The sequence below is a fragment of the Diadema antillarum genome, unplaced genomic scaffold (assembly GCF_040938485.1).
Source record: "Diadema antillarum isolate AM-2024a unplaced genomic scaffold, OU_Dant_1.0 seq00000129_RagTag, whole genome shotgun sequence".
NCBI classification, from domain to species: Eukaryota; Metazoa; Echinodermata; class Echinoidea; order Diadematoida; family Diadematidae; genus Diadema; species Diadema antillarum.
Window position 1 is genome coordinate 1,397,138 of NW_027271207.1, and position 16,476 is coordinate 1,413,613.

Sequence of the window (16,476 nt, forward strand, 5' to 3'; positions counted from 1 at the left end):
TGACTTTAAAGGTAGATGTGATAATCGCCACTGAACATCATTCTAAAATATATATTTCTTGTCTTTCACTAAAATGATTTTATGACGTCATTCTGTGTTAGGCTCAGACCGAAAGATTCAAATCTTAGGTAGAATAATATGAGTCACGTAATAAAGTTGAGGTCAGAGGTACAACTAAGCGATCATATATATTATTTTGGGCAAGATGTTGCCATGATTAATCTGCTGCTGCCATAATTATTATCTAATCAAATCAGTCTTACATTGTGGTAAGCACATCTTTGGCTGGGCAAGTTGTCATGGTTCGTTTTGGGAAATGTCTAAAAATATTCCAAGAGGGTTTTTTTTTTTCTTGATCTTTTCAGCCGTTTCATCAACGGATGTTATATATTAACAGTAATCTTTAGTGAAAGTGATTTGTAAATGTGGCGGTTGACATTCTATTTTTTTTTTTGCTAATTGTATTAATTTCCCTTGGCGTTTTGTACTCAAATCCGTGCAGTCATTTATTGCCCGTATCTCGCAACATCCGAGGGGCTCCGATCAAGTTGCAGCCACGGCACAAGGCGGGGTTCCTTCTGCACTTTTTCCTGCAGCATTGGTTATCGTCTGGTTGGTGAAAGGACCACTATCTGCCAGGGAGAGGCGTCTCAGCAGGGGGAGTGGCTTAATGCGCCCCCAACGTGCGAAGGTAAACGACTCACTTTCACCTATGATGATTTCATTCCAACATCTTGCTTTAGTGGCATTGATAATAGTGCAACGTAAGAGTGCAAAGTTCATTCCTGGAAGACCCTCAAAATCCAATAGATGCAATGTAATTTAAATCATAAACGTGAGATTTTGCCCTAATAAAAACAAACAAACAAATGTATTACAACACATATTAATGTTTGATTGTGTTTGCACTTTGATATTACCCCAGATCGTACCTCTTGTTATATTATCGATGCACCCATAAACTCTGAAAGCGATCCTATCATAAATATACATAAGAGTATAACATTTGATTATCTTTTTTTTTGTGTAGGCCCAATAAATAACAATGTATTGATATGAGTCAATGATTGTTTCTAATTGCTTGTAAAAAGTTTCATATCTTTTTTTTTTATAGTTATAACTTAAATTCTCAAAATTGAAATGAATGTTAGCCGTATTACGTTTTTCCTCAACTGTAAAAGATATGATGGAAAAATTGGCAAACAGGAAACAACTTCATACATTTTATCATGACTTCATCACAAAAACAAACAAACAAACAAACAAACAAACAAACAAACGAACAAACAAACAAACTTGCTATACCAGCATATCAATCGGTAAGCGCAGTCTCTATCATCTGGCCTTATCCAGAATTTGGCATCTTTAGAGCGAGAAGAGAGAACAGGAGGTTTATTGACGATACTCCGAGAGAAGAGGTTGAATAACATCGTTTTCCTTTACTTACACTTATACGGCAGAATAGTAAGAGATCCTTATCACAATATTAAAATGCTCAATAACGCTTAGTACTCAATGCTCAATTTGAATTGAATTGAATTGAATTGAATTGCATTGCATTGCATTGCATTGCATTCCATTGAATTGAATTGAATTGAATTGAATTGAATTGAATTGAATTAAATCAAATTGAATAGTGCCACCCGTAGGCTACGGTTATGTAGTGTTGGAAGTTGCACTACTCACACAGGTCTTAAATGTGGCAAAATGGTATTCATAATTATGCAAATTGTGTGAAGACATAATTGAGATTGTTTGAATAATACAAAATCCATTCTCATCATGTTTGTGCGTCCAATGTGTTTTTATCTCCTTACCATTAGTTCTGGAGTGTCCAGATGCTCCTAGTCTTACAGACGGTTCATTTGAGACGAGTCTCACATATCCAATGTACGGATCTACCGTAACATACGAGTGCGACGTGGGCTACACCATTAACAACAGATTCTTGAGGTGCGCATCTGCGCTGGGCTCCGAGACCGCCTTTTGGGAGGGGGAAACCCCCGTCTGCGAGGGTAGGTCAAACTTTGACTGTGGGACTTAAGTCATGATGTATCTAGACCAGTGGATGATAATACACTAACATGACCTCGTAATGGAATTAAGTGACTTGGAGATTTTTCTTTTAGTTCGTGTGGTCCTATTTTGTGATTTGTACGGGGGAGTGTTTTTGCGAAATAAAATATTCATATACTTAGTATACTTTATGTCATGGCTATGCGATGCCATGATAAAAGTGGTTATGAATATGAAGATATTGCAGTGATGTAGGATGTAGTCGCAATGGTTTAGGTGGCAATTTTAACACAATGCACACGTTCCCGTAGACCCGTACAAGTCAGGTTAGATCAAAGCTTCTCTATGTCTCTATACCAACATTTTGCTTTCAAAAATAAATAACAGTTTATCAATACGATTCTTGTAAAAAAAAAAAAAAAAAAAAAAAAAAAAATCTGTCATCATCTTGTTTCACTTCGTTTCTTTGCCCCACGTACTATGTTCATTAGTTGAAACCTGTACCAGACCGACCCGGTATGGCATGTCGGCGGTGGCTGGTTCGAGTTGCGCGCTGAAAGAGGAGGTGCCATACGGAGAGATATGCGAGTTCCAATGCGATGAAGGGTACACCATAAGTGGCAACAACACTATACTGTGTGGGACGGAAGGGGAGTGGTTGCCGAGAGTTCCTGCTTGTGAAGGTTGGCATGGCAAACACTATACAATTCTCTCGCAGCGTTCACGTAGTCATCTACTTCTTTATGTCTATGTAGATTGGATATAATAAGCTCGTCTGGAAAATTGTATTTGGAATGATGATGTGAGGATAATGAGATATGCTACATGCATCACGAATTTCTATTTTTTGCCTCCTGCTTTTGCAGAAATGTAATAAATACAGGAAAAGGATTGTCGCAGCTATTTAGAGGTCGAAGAGAGAGAGCCAATAGATTAGCAAGCATCAGTACGGGAAAACCAGGGTCAATGACTTCTCCTCGGCCTTCTCATTCTTTGCTATTCTTTTAGTCATCACCTGTGAGGGCAGTGCTCTACCAAGCCCCATAAATGGCGGGAAGAACGGTTGTCCACTCTCGTCGGAAAGGTACGGTACTGAGTGCACCCTGTATTGTGATGTCGGATACCAACCTTTGCAGCCGGTAACGAGGACATGTCTGGCTGATGACGATGACAAGGGATACTGGAGTGACAACGGGACCATCACATGCTCAAGTAAGTGACCAAAAAAAAAAATCATACAAATATTAAATCTAAAATTTTACATTTCCTTTTTTTATGGTGCTTTAACCTATTTCCATTTCTAGAAATTCGCTTTTTACTCATCCTCAATAACTTAAGTAGGAAAAGACATTATTTCGGACAGATATTGAATTTACAATAGTCAAATACAATGTTGTGTAGCTTCTAATATCGGCCCGCAAAACAACTTAAAACAGCACAAGTATGTTTATTCGTCTCGTACATGACATGCAGCGACTATGCATTAATAACGATTGACTTGTACGAAGCCGCACAGCCGCTGCAAGACATCACTGGTAGACGTACCACGTGACCTGAATAAACATTTACCATTGGCTGCCCCTTCCCCTATACTTGCCTTGCTTATACAAAACGACACTCATCGTAAATGGATGATTAATCACTCCAGTTACAACAGATGCTGATTGGTTAGAGAAATGTGAATATTTCTGAATAAGACTTGATGGAAATCACAAAATGAATTTCTGATATTTTCATCAGCTTGTCATTAGATAAAGTATGTTTAATACAATCATTAATATCAATTTTGTACGGTGATATCTTTCATTTTCAACTCCCCAGTTGTTAGGTGTGCTCCACTTCCCGAGCCAGAGAACGGGGTCGTGGCGTCGTGCACCCTGGAGGGAAGCAGCGTCAACGTCACAGCCCTGCAGGCGTACAACAGTCGTTGCCAGACGGCTTGCAACAATGGCTACACGCCTCGCAACAGCGCCACCAGGAGGTGCTTGGAAGATGGGACGTGGGACGGAATTGATCAGATTTGTGAAGGTACGTCAACACGAACAAACGACTGCATGATTTCTATCTTCAAGCTCACCCGGGCACCCGGGGTGACAGACGCTCTGATGTGATTTGATCTCATGATTTTGCCTCAACTTGCATGCTCTCTGTTTTTTTTGTCAATGGACAATGCCGAGCTAGACGTCAAGTTAATAAACATTGGATTTGAACAGCAGGAAAGATATTGGAACAATCATCGGATATTTGAAGACAGGAAAAAAAAAAAGAGAAAATAAAACAGCACTGTTGAAGGGAGCACCATTACAAACAGAGTTTGATTTTTAATGGCAATCTATTATGTCTGTGTTTGTGTCTTAGACATAAGAGTAAACAGAGTGAAATATGCTGTTCGTTCACGTATGAAAGATGTCTCGTCCTAAAACATGTTCATTTTTCAATAGCCTATTTTTAGTGTTGTATTCTACCACTAAAAACAGGGAGCTAATCAAATGACGTCCGTACATACAATTATGTTACTGCCATAGCACAATTCTTACTGCTTGTGATATAGTCTTTTATATGAATATTTTGAAATCGCTCTATTTCACGCAGTCAAGAAGTCATGATTACAAGCTAGTCCGTAGTTCCACTTAGCAAAGGTAATTTTGTACCAACTGACTTTTTAAAAAATAGATTTAATGAGGTAATTGGGGAATCTGTGATTATAATGATTATTCTTGTGGTTTTTATAAGTGGTACTTTCTACCGGACACCATTTATTTGGCAATAAATAATATAATGTGTACAATGTGTTAATCGATGGAACCTTTTGGATACCTGGGGGCATTTCATAACGCATTTAGTCCGACAAAAAATGCGTAACAAATTTGCCCCCAATCAATCAGATGCAGGGATTTCAGTATCTTATATCAAAATTATATCTGACAAAATGCTTCAGGAAAATTATGCCCCTGCAGGTCTACGCAATTTGAAATGTCGGGCAAACTTATACGTCATTTCGCTTTGAAAACGAATAAAGTACCTAACCAACTCTGACAAAAAGGGAATATGCACAACAACAATACATACGAGCTGTACATTACTGACTGGCTTATATCAATCCTTTGAAATATAGATAATACGCCCCCAACGGTGGACTGTCCGTCTGATCAGGTCCTCGTTGCTGGTGCCAACAAGCTGGAAGCAGTCTTCAGTGGAGATCAATGGGAACCGGTTACAGTAAGTTTCTCCGCGCTATATCTCGAGTCCTTGTCTCGACAATTTGGACTGCAACATCATCCTCTTCTATGGGCAGATAACGGAACATCAATAAATCCACAATATTCGCAACGCTCTCACTGTTTATTTTGTACTCAAAGCTTTAGCAAGTATCCGCTACAAGCACTTCATCTTCAACTAAAGAATCATGGATTGCTCCCTAATGATTTTATGCGGAAGCCGTAAGTTTTCCCTCCTTGACTTTGTGTTGAAAGAGTCATTTCCGTGCAGGTCAAATAATTGACTGTGGTATGAATGAATTTAAAATGAAGGTAAGAAAATGTAAACTAAAGTGAGTAAGCATCTGTGCAGGCCTGATCGCAAACAATTTGATGTAGTATTACGGCACCGCGCAGTGGGGTGAAAATTCCATCCCCCTGACATTCAATGAAGTTGGTTATTTAGACGTCAGACTACATGAAACTCAACTTAATGTACGGGCCTTAGTTATAACATCTAAAGCTGTTCAGCATGAAATTCTGCTGTACGATGCATGCATCTCAAAGGAAAAGGATTGGCAGTTTGTTTGTTTGTTTGTTTTTTTCTGAAGGCCTATGATGGAGACCTCCAATTCGAAGCTTACCTGCATCAGGTGGATTCCCAGGTGGTGGATGGTGGCAATGTTCCTACCACTCTCTCGGAAGGTGACCACACCCTGGTCTACAAGGCTACAGATGTCGCCGGCAATTCTGCCACATGTTCTTTTGGACTTGACGTCAGAGGTGAGACATTGAATCATGGTGAAACAATAAGTACACCAGCTCTTGTCAAAAGTGCGATTCTATTCAACTCATCAATGGTCCTTTACACAATTTTGAGCTAAGCAGCATTTGTATAATATACTTCAAAAATAAAATACCTAATTTTCATGATTTTCTAGGAAATATTCACTTTAGTATGGTTTCAATATAAAAGCAATTTTATAGTTTATAATATGTTTATTCATTTAGTATTCTTTCCCCAGGGTAGCCCCATCAGTGGTTAATACACTGTTATTCTTGGGGGCCATGCAACAGAACAACAAAGAACAACAGTTAATTCAACAAAATAAAATACAAAAAGGTAACAAAACTATATATATATATATATATATATATATATATATATATGAACCCTCGCTAAGATCATATTCTACAGTGCTGTCTTTGTTAATACATGTTATCAGAAGGAAAGGTATGTAGAATATTTTTAATCATTATCCTGAAAGGACGAACTTGGATTTTTACAATGATTGTTTATGAAATAAAACGTGGCATTAGACATAAAAATGAAGCTAGATATTTATTTCACAACACACTTTCTCTTGCTTCCGTCTTGAATATATTATTTTGTACAGGAATGTGCAATCCCTGCTCGAAAAAAAAAATATCACAAAAATATTCTTAAAATATTTCAAAAATCACCCCAAAAATATATTTTTACGATATTTTTGTATTAAAAAATATGCTAAAAATATGCTAAAAATACCTCAAAAATATATTTTTGAATTTTTTTTTTTCGTACAGGTTTGGAACGCCGAATACTGTATGTTAAAAGTATATTTTTTGATATATTTTTTGTTACGTCGTGCTGCTACAGCAAAAAAATACTGTAAAAAATATGTTTTCTAGCTATTTTTAATGCCTTTATGATTTGGGACTACAAAATTACTGCAAAAATATATTTTTCAAATATTTTTGTTTTACATGTTCGAGTTTGGACAAAATAAATATTATTTTCTTGAGTTACGTCGATATTTGAGCGTATCCTAGAACATAATTTATATTCTGTATATGTGAAGACATTATCAATATCCAAATTAACCTTTCACAATCATACCCCTACAGCTAGTCTAATAGAGCCTAGGCCTATGGAAACCTATGTATCTACATCCTATACCTAGTTGATACCAGACACATCACACTGATATTGAACAATAAAAATGCCTCCTCATAACACAAGTTGAAATTGTGAATAACACAAGAATAATATTGAGTAAACTTTTTTACACAGTTCAAAGCTAATTGTAATCATAATAACAATAAGAACTATATTTTTCTTTTTCCATTCCAAGAGAATTTGAATAGCTTATGAATATGCATGACCAGAAGAAACCAGTAAAAACCAACTGGAATCAACTGGCATTGTGGCTAATGGGTTTTAATCTGGAATGAACTGGTAAGCAAGCCCAGTCAGGTACTTAGCTTTCAAGTGTCAACAAACTGTTTACGCACAAATTGACACACACACACACGCACACACACACACACACACACATACACACACACACACACATATATATATATATATATATATATATATATATACACACACAAAAACACACAGAAGAGCATTATACATACCTGGTCTATACATAATAGTTCGCTAGTTGAAATGTCAACTGACTTCAATTTGTACCAACTGAATGAATGAATGAATGAATGAATGAATGAATGAATGATTTTATTACCAAATTTTAAGTTCAAGTTTACAATCACAGATAATTTATACAATCATTGAGGATACAATAATAATAATACAATTGACAGGAAAACAAGACATGAAAGTATAGAATCAAATTTATCAACAATATGAATATGAAAGTACAAACATATTTACAAATTTGGTAAAAGGGTCCAACAAATAGCAACGCTAGTGGACGTTGGCCCTTGAATACAGAAGAAGAATATTTAAATTCAACAAGAAAATTATTTACATTATAAACAAGTGTATTTACACTATGTACAAGATTAACATTTTGAAATTGATAAGTGTACTTACATTACTTATATTACTAGTGAATTGAAGTGAATAGAAATGGATTCACTTTTACCACAATTTTACCAAATTTTTTATCTAAAGTATATTTTAATGCTTTTTTATTAATTTGTTTAATTAAGCTGAAAAAATACAGAAAAAATATAAAATGTATTTGAAATTTGACAAGAATATCCCAAAAATATCCTATTTTTAGAGTATTTTTACAAACTGACAAGAACGTTTATAGGGAAAATGAAAAAATATAGAAAAAATATTCATCTCATCTGAAGACTAAAAAAAAAATACCCCCAAAATATGCTATTTTCAGAGTATCTAAAAAATATGAATAAGCTATGAGTAAAATACTCAAAAAATATCCAAAAAATACGTAAAAAATATATTTTTCAGTTGGGAAAAAGGACTGTGGATGTTGATGTTGTCCTCATGCCGATGCTGATAAAGAGAAGTAAAATGCATTTTTTCTCCATCTTCCACTTTACTGATATCATAATAATTTGCTATGTGACCCAACTCCCTGCAGTCTAAACGTCTGATGCTGTTTTATTACTGTATGTTTGTTTGTTTGTTTGTTTTTGTTTTTGTTTTTGTGGAACATTCAATTTTCCAGTTACAAGATGTCTAGCTCTGCACCCACCTGCCAATGGAGATGTCGCCCTCATTGTTGGTCAAGGTACATGCCAAGGTGGGGCTGTGTTCGGGTCAGAATGTCGAGTGTTCTGTGATGAAGGCTACCTTCTCTCTATGGCAGACGACGAGGACGATGAGTCGTTTACTCTGACATGTAACCGAACGGATGATACCACCACAGTAGGCACGTGGAGTGACACCACACCTCAATGCGACCGTGAGTTCCCCCATATTGACTGTATTCTTTCAGGCAGTTTTAGCTCACCTGAGCCAAAGACTCCAATGGACTATTTCGATCAATAGTTTCTTTTCTTTCTTTCATTTCTCTAACTATATCACTTGGAAATTACTGGATGATGGCATCAGCAGCTAGTTCATTTGCATATTCGTATCAACTACTTGGGAACTTTTTAGCAAAAATCCTTGAACTTCCCAACTTAATAAATTTCCAAATTTAGTATTCGATTTTCATATAATATTATTTCTCTGTGTGCTTATAGATTTTTACTAATTCTTTCAAACTTGTGTTTTTTAAAGGTCTGGTACTGCCCTGTATTATTTACTTGTATACTTACATCACATGCTAGATATTGTGTACAATTCTTTCCTCATTTCCAATCACACCAGTTGTCCAGTGCCAGATACCACCTGTTACGAATGGCACCGTATCAGGCTGCCCCTCTGGGTCCGCCGAGTACGGGGACGAGTGTCTCTTCCGGTGTGATGATGGCTTCCAGTCCAGCAGTGGGAAGCGGTCTGTCTACAGGGCTTGTCAAGCTGATGGCACGTTTAGTGGAAATGACTTTCACTGCGATGGTGGGTTTGATATCTTTGTTATTTCAGTTTACGTGACCGCTCCAAAAGTTTGGATGCTCAGGTGTTGAAATATATTTGTTGGGCCTGTTGCAGTTAACAAATATCGTGAATATACCTTAATACTTACAGGCAATAACCTGGATTCTGGTTTATGTGTTCGGTTGAAATGAGTGGAAAAGTCGGCATATTTAATTGTGCAAATGTTTCTGAGTTTAGTAGACATACTTTTGTGAGAGTGAGGTTTGGTGTCTAAGGGTACACATTGTATCTGTGAATAGTTAATGTTTTTTTATTTCTTTATACTCGGTGTTTGAATATTTTCAATGTTATTTTCTCTGTAGGTGTCAAACTATTGTAATAGCTAGAAACATTAAGGGTGCAAAGTAGGTGGGAAGTATCATAAGCCATGATGCATTTTATCAATTAGAGGAAAGAAAAAGATAGCGAGAGTAAAAACAAAACGGAAGTGGTGATAAGACTAAAATTTCACAACGCAGCCTGTTATTTTCTTTAAAGTATTTACTATTGACAAGATGTACACCGTGCAAGCCATAATACAGGCAGGCATTTTCATATCCTTTTTATTTTAGTTCCCATAACATGTGCTTCATTGAGCGTCCCCACCGATGGATCACTATCACCCGAGTCTTGTAGCGAGGCTAGTCAGGTTCCCTATGGGACCACCTGTTTGTATGCATGTGATACGGGCTTCCTACACGATGGACCTTTCCAGAAAACTTGTTTGTCGCCTGGGACCTGGAACGACGACAGAGACGTCACATGTCGTGGTTAGTGAAATAAGAAACATGAAAAGTACCTAATTAATAGCTTTGAATATTAAAGTTAATACCCTCTTTCCTCTAAACTTTGAGCAATAGATTAGAGTACAAGTCCTATATCAAAATAAGGCAGTTGATCCCTTGTCCATTTAGCAAGTTTTGGATAAACAAGGTTAATTTCCGGTTTTAATTTTCTAATGGGTAACTTATTTTTCTCATCATACTGAAGTTTATAAGCATTCATGTCAGTGCAACACTTTTTTATTAGTCCACACAAACCCTCATTTTTTTCATTTTGACTATACCTAATATAGAAGCAAAAAAAGACAAACATGGAACATAAAAGCATGACATTGTATGGAATATGAAAATTGATTTTTTTTTATTCTACTTAAATTTGAATCTAAAATAAGTTTTGTTCAGCTCACAATGAGTCGTTTATTCAGCAGAAGTCAACCTCTCGACTGTGTATCTTCTTACAGAATGAATTCTTTGTAATCTGACTCGATAGCACACAAAATAAAAGGGTTAAAGTTATGGGTTCTGCGCATGAAACCTTCATAATCAATGAGGCCTGTTTTTTGTTTGTTTGTTTCTTTGTTTTTCCTGAGCACTATGGAGATGTTGATTTGAATGTTTATTCTTTAATCTGTGGCATACATGTTGCTATTACAGACAACCAGCCACCAGTCTTCGATCCGCCATGTCCACTATACGTGGATTACAACGCCGATAGAGGGAGCTCTTCAGCCGTCATCGATATCAACACACCGAACGCAACCGACAACTCCGGCGATAGTGTAGTTCAACTGTAAGTCAATTTGTCTGTAAAGTCCTTTGATTTATCCTCCAAAATTTTTGTCCATTGAAGATTTACATCAAGCTACGATTCAAACAGGAAATGGATATTTTGTCACGTCTGTTTAAAATAGTGTATTCTCGCAGAAAATAATATTATAGCTTAACCTTCATCTGGATCAAACGTCTCGACAAAAAAAAAAAAAAATATATATATATATATAATATATATATATAAAAAAAAAATATATATATATATTATATATATATACCTTTTGTGTTTGAAAGTTGTTGTTTTTTTATAGGGATAGTGATACATGCACTTACATTTATGTCAAGAAAAGTAGAATGGTTAATAAACGGGTACGGCGGTCTCTCAGAGTCGTATTCTTTCTTACGGAATTACTCATACAAACCTTTTTTTTCCCGTAGTTATACGCGTTCTTCTTCAACAGTCTATGTATGTAAAGTCAACAAAAAGCAAAAGCAATAATCTGTCATAACTTTGCTCTTATCGTATCGAAACAGGACTTCAAGCCTGCCAGACGATAACAAGTTTCCTGAAGGAACGACACGAATAACATTCGCCGCTTCTGATGCAACCAACAATCAAGCAACCTGTGACCTCTACGTCCGAGTAACAGGTAAGGAATCGAATCAAGTCTTGATACATTTGATTTGATTTTGATTTTGATTTTGATTTATTGGTTTCTGTATCATCATTGCACATGCACATTCATGTACAAGCATGTACAAACATCGAAATGATAATGATCGGGAGTAATTTTTTTAAATATCTTTTGGTCTTAAGTGTGATGAAATGTTATATGTGACACTGCACCTCAAAACAAACAAAAAGTCGCCAGACATGAATTTTTAGTTAAGACCATATTCTGAAAGAGCAGACTTTAAGCTTTAAAATGATGTATAACTTAAATCAAATGGACTCTCCTAACCTATTTAAATATTGGAAAGAAAGCACAAACTCAGGAAATGTGTGAACTGAGAAAAGAGGCTCTAAAGTACAGTGTCTATTCAAGCGCTTAATCTTTACCAAACCGTGCTGGCTGTGCGATGAATGGGACAAAAAACAGGAAGTAAACCACCAGAGTACCAACAATGAAGGGATTATCAGATTAAACTGAAATTAAGCATGCCTCATTAACATATTCTGTCCATAATAAATGCCAACTTTCAAAGCAGTAGCACTATCCTTTCAAAAGTTATTTGAGTTGAAAGTGAAGAGTGAGGACAAGGTTTTTCAGAAATGAAAAAGGGATTCTAAAGACGCACCTAATCACACTATTCTACCAAAAATGTTCGAGATAAACTGCTAAAAAAAACACACTTTCCTGCCCGTTTTATGATACCACATTTTAGCATAATGTAAAAGAAGACCCGCTCTTTCAGAAAATATGAAAAAGACAAGCTCGGCTAGGTTGACCCATTTCACTTATTTTCAGTCCTCACGCAAAATCAGTGTGTGCGACTTTTTGTTCGTTTTGAGGTGCACGGTCACATATTTTCCCTGTTGGTACAGAAACATACATATTTAAAACTTAGGTAGGACCTGCAGGTAGAAACAACATTATGTGGTTTAAAGCAGAAAAGTTGCTTTGCGATCGTCTTTAATTGCTAGTCTTTGCTTTGTTCAACGCTCAATGCATGCATTTCGACTCTTTTAACGTTATGGTTGAAAGGGATATTTCACCAAAATTTCCCCAGCATCGGAATTCTTTCGTTAATTATGTAAAAAATTATAGATTTGAGGCAGGACAAGAAGAAATTGAATAAGGTAAGTCCTATAATATCAAATATCATAACAGAAATGTACGAGGGGGCTCATATTTCTTTTGACATTCTTGCCGTAAATATACATTGAAAAAAAGAGGACATTAACTTAGAATGCTACGCTTCATATGCCATCAACTTTTCAACATTCACTCCGTACAGTCAAGCGATGCCAGCAACTCCAGACACCCCATCACGGGTCCGTCGTAAACTGCAGCAGCGACCTCGTTTATGGCGCCCAGTGTTCGTTTACCTGTAATGAGGGTTACGAGCTCTCTGGACCAACACAGCGGACGTGTGAGCTGACTGACGCTCAGGGATCCGCGTACTGGGATGGAACTCAACCCACATGTGAACGTATGATTACCTCTAAAAAGATGTTGTCATCAGGGAGGGGATTCCCGCCAACTTGTTCATACTTACTAGTACCTTTCCTGCATAATTTGCTCCCTCTGTGTTAGTGTCTTGCTGACACTTAAAAAAAGATTCATTTGTCGATGTTCGAAACAATTTAGCATGTAAACAGCGACATGATCAGTAATGTTGGGTATGTATATCAATATAAAGTTACATATTGGTGCAAATCACTAACGCCAGTGCAATGTGGTTGTTGAGTGAGGTTTGGGTTTTTAAAAATTATTATTCTCATTCATTCGACATTCATTGATTCACATTTTAGAGTCATCTGATACTTTGCCAAGTACTGAAGACGGCGTAAATAAATGTGAGTATTACCTTCTATATGCTGACCCTAGTGAAGAATTTTTAATAAAAAGAAGCATATACGCCAACCCAACCTAAACGCAATCCAAACTGCAAAGTTGAACTTAACACAACCATAAAACTTAAAACAGGAGAGATTATTGATATAATATAGCTTATACTACTGCAGGACTTAACTATTTGTGGTAACGACCGCTTGGTTTCTTCACAGCGAAAACTTGTCCGGCATATCCGGTCCCAAACAACGCCATCAGGTCGGGATGCACTCAAGATCCGCCTAACACAGAGATCTACGGCACCCAGTGCATCCTGTACTGTCCCTATGGCTACGAGGGAGTGGGGGACAATTTGCCAAGATGTCAGGCAGATGGGACGTGGACCAGCCAAGACTTCTCCTGTAATGGTAGGTAGTTTAGATACCATGCACTCCCAGATTGTCAATCAATATCCCTGCCACTGTTTTATTAAGCCACTTTCATTGTCGTAGTGGGGGCACACCGCGGCATAGTAGGTAAGACCATGGACCTACAACAAAAAGCCTGGGACTTCCAATCGAAGATACAGAGTTTGGACCTTGTCACATGTCCTACGTCCCTTGGCAAGACCTAGTAACAATAAAAAGGTTACCGTGGACAAAGACGACCCTGATCAGATGATGGTGATGTTGATGATAAATCTTGATGATCTTGAAGAAGATTACTGTTATTACTATCATCTTTGTTTTTATTACTGTTGTTGTCGGTATTTGAACTAGAAATTGAATCACATTCATCATCATACTCGGAAAATGCAAAACTTCTTATGATTTCACGCTGATAAACATAGAGTTTCCAAAAGTGAAAGTCTAGGCTTTTCGTTATAACTGTTATGTATCCACATTGGTGTAATTATTGTCAGAGGAATGACGAACATCTATAGAAATTACACTTTGTATCATATAAAAAGATCCGTGAAATGACTTTTTGCAACTCAACATACAAAAGACAATCATACATGGTCAAGCACAATGGGCAGGAGTTGCATTGTGTAAGCATTGTAAAACAAGACTCGTACAGATGGATGAATTTATGGATGTCACGTTCTGCAGAAATTCAGATGTTATAAAATCATGAGCTAATGTTGTAATGGATGCACAAGAAAATGCCGCGGGATTTTGGTAACATGGTGTTTAACATGATCAATTTCAATCTGTAAAATCAATGTCAATTCATTGTGATTGACTGGAGTTGTCATTATTTCAACACCACCAACAAACCATCAGCAACATCTTGCAATGAGCTCCAACCTCCAACGGGCGGGACGGTCATTCCATCAGATTGTATGTCCAGTCCAGTCTTTGGTCAGCAGTGCGTGGTGTCATGTGACAGGAGTGGCTACCGTCTCCAGCCCTCAAACTTTGCCGTGTTGGAATGTCAGGGGAATGGTCAATGGACACCAGGTGACCTCTCGCAGGTCACGTGCACAGGTGAAGAGAAAATCTTGATTCCAATGTTAACATTCAAAAGCAGACTGCCAATCTCTGTTCCCGGTAACTTGTTCGGATAGGGCAAATACTCACTATATCAGAAGTCAACACACGTGTAGAATACATTGTACGTTAGACACTAGTTGTTGCATTTCGTGATTTGACGTAGAGGTTGTTGATTGATACCGTACTGAGAATAATACATAAATTACCATCATGTATAAAGTTGAGTATTTACTTGAAATATGATAGCTCTTGTATGCAGTTAGAATGCCCAAACAACGTGTGATATACAATTTTCATTACCAATACACGTACATTCAAGATATTTGATTTGCATACACCTCACTCTAAACATGATGATTAATTACAGTGATTGAAATTATTACACATTCTGTCCATTTTACTTGTAAAACCTATAGAAAATTTCTCTGTAATATCTGCTTTTTTATTTCTTTGTTTCCCATATCTCCGTGCAGCAACACACATAAGTAAACATATTTTCCCTATTTCATATACTGCATTCTGGAAATTGATCGTCTCAAAACTTGTATCAGTTAGACTTCCAATGTACTTACTACACACCCAGATATCGAAGCTCCAAATTTCATCTCGTGCCCCGGTGATGAAACGGTCCATCCAGAACGCGGTGAAGTGCGCGCCAACGTGACCTGGAATGTGACAGCAGTCGACAACAGCGGGGAAGATCCCCTGGTATCATGTGACCAGGAGATGGGTGAGATGGATGAAGGTGACCTCAGGGTCAGCTGCACTGCGGAGGACGCAGCGGGCAACAGGAGGACCTGCTCATTTGAAGTGTCCGTAGATGGTAAGACAGTCCTCTGTGGAGACCCTTGTGGTCTGGTGTGATTTAGGGAGTAGATCTACCGAAGTCCCTACTGACATTTTTTTTTTTTTCAAAGACGGATGCAACTTTTTTATCTGTTTGATTGTCACCGTTCAGGTGGCGGCAATATAATGGAAACTTTAATAAATAAAACTGTGAAACAAGAAAGAGTCTAGGAGGGCAAAGAGGAATGTAAATATTTTGAGATTTTTGTCACAAAAAGTCGAAAATGAACGCACCACTACTGTAGTTCAAAATCAGTTACATCATCTGCATGTCTTGTGTATGAATTACTGTTCAGTTACAGATAAATTTTGATATAAGAAAGAAAACCCTGCATCGACGTAAATCAGTTGCAATGAAAGCATCTCGACGGAAGAATTTAATGAATTTGAAGAAAGAAAACCGCCTACTCGAGAACTTCATTAAAACGGGAATGCACTACTCTTTCCATTATCGCTCTATATCATCACTCTGAATAAGATTATGTCGGCAGTTTTGGGTTTCTTATACAATTCAATTGTACCGTCCGAAAAGATGAAGACGCGTTTAAGTTATTGTTTGTTCTATATTTTAAAAGGAAATTAAAGGTCCTA

At 37.1% G+C, this 16,476-nt stretch overlaps 1 pseudogene; it reads left to right on the plus strand.

The window, feature by feature from the left end:
• The first annotated feature begins 2,813 nt into the window (after positions 1–2,813).
• The window catches only part of LOC139727380 (uncharacterized), a 51,251-nt pseudogene continuing 37,588 nt past the window's right edge, over positions 2,814–16,476 (plus strand).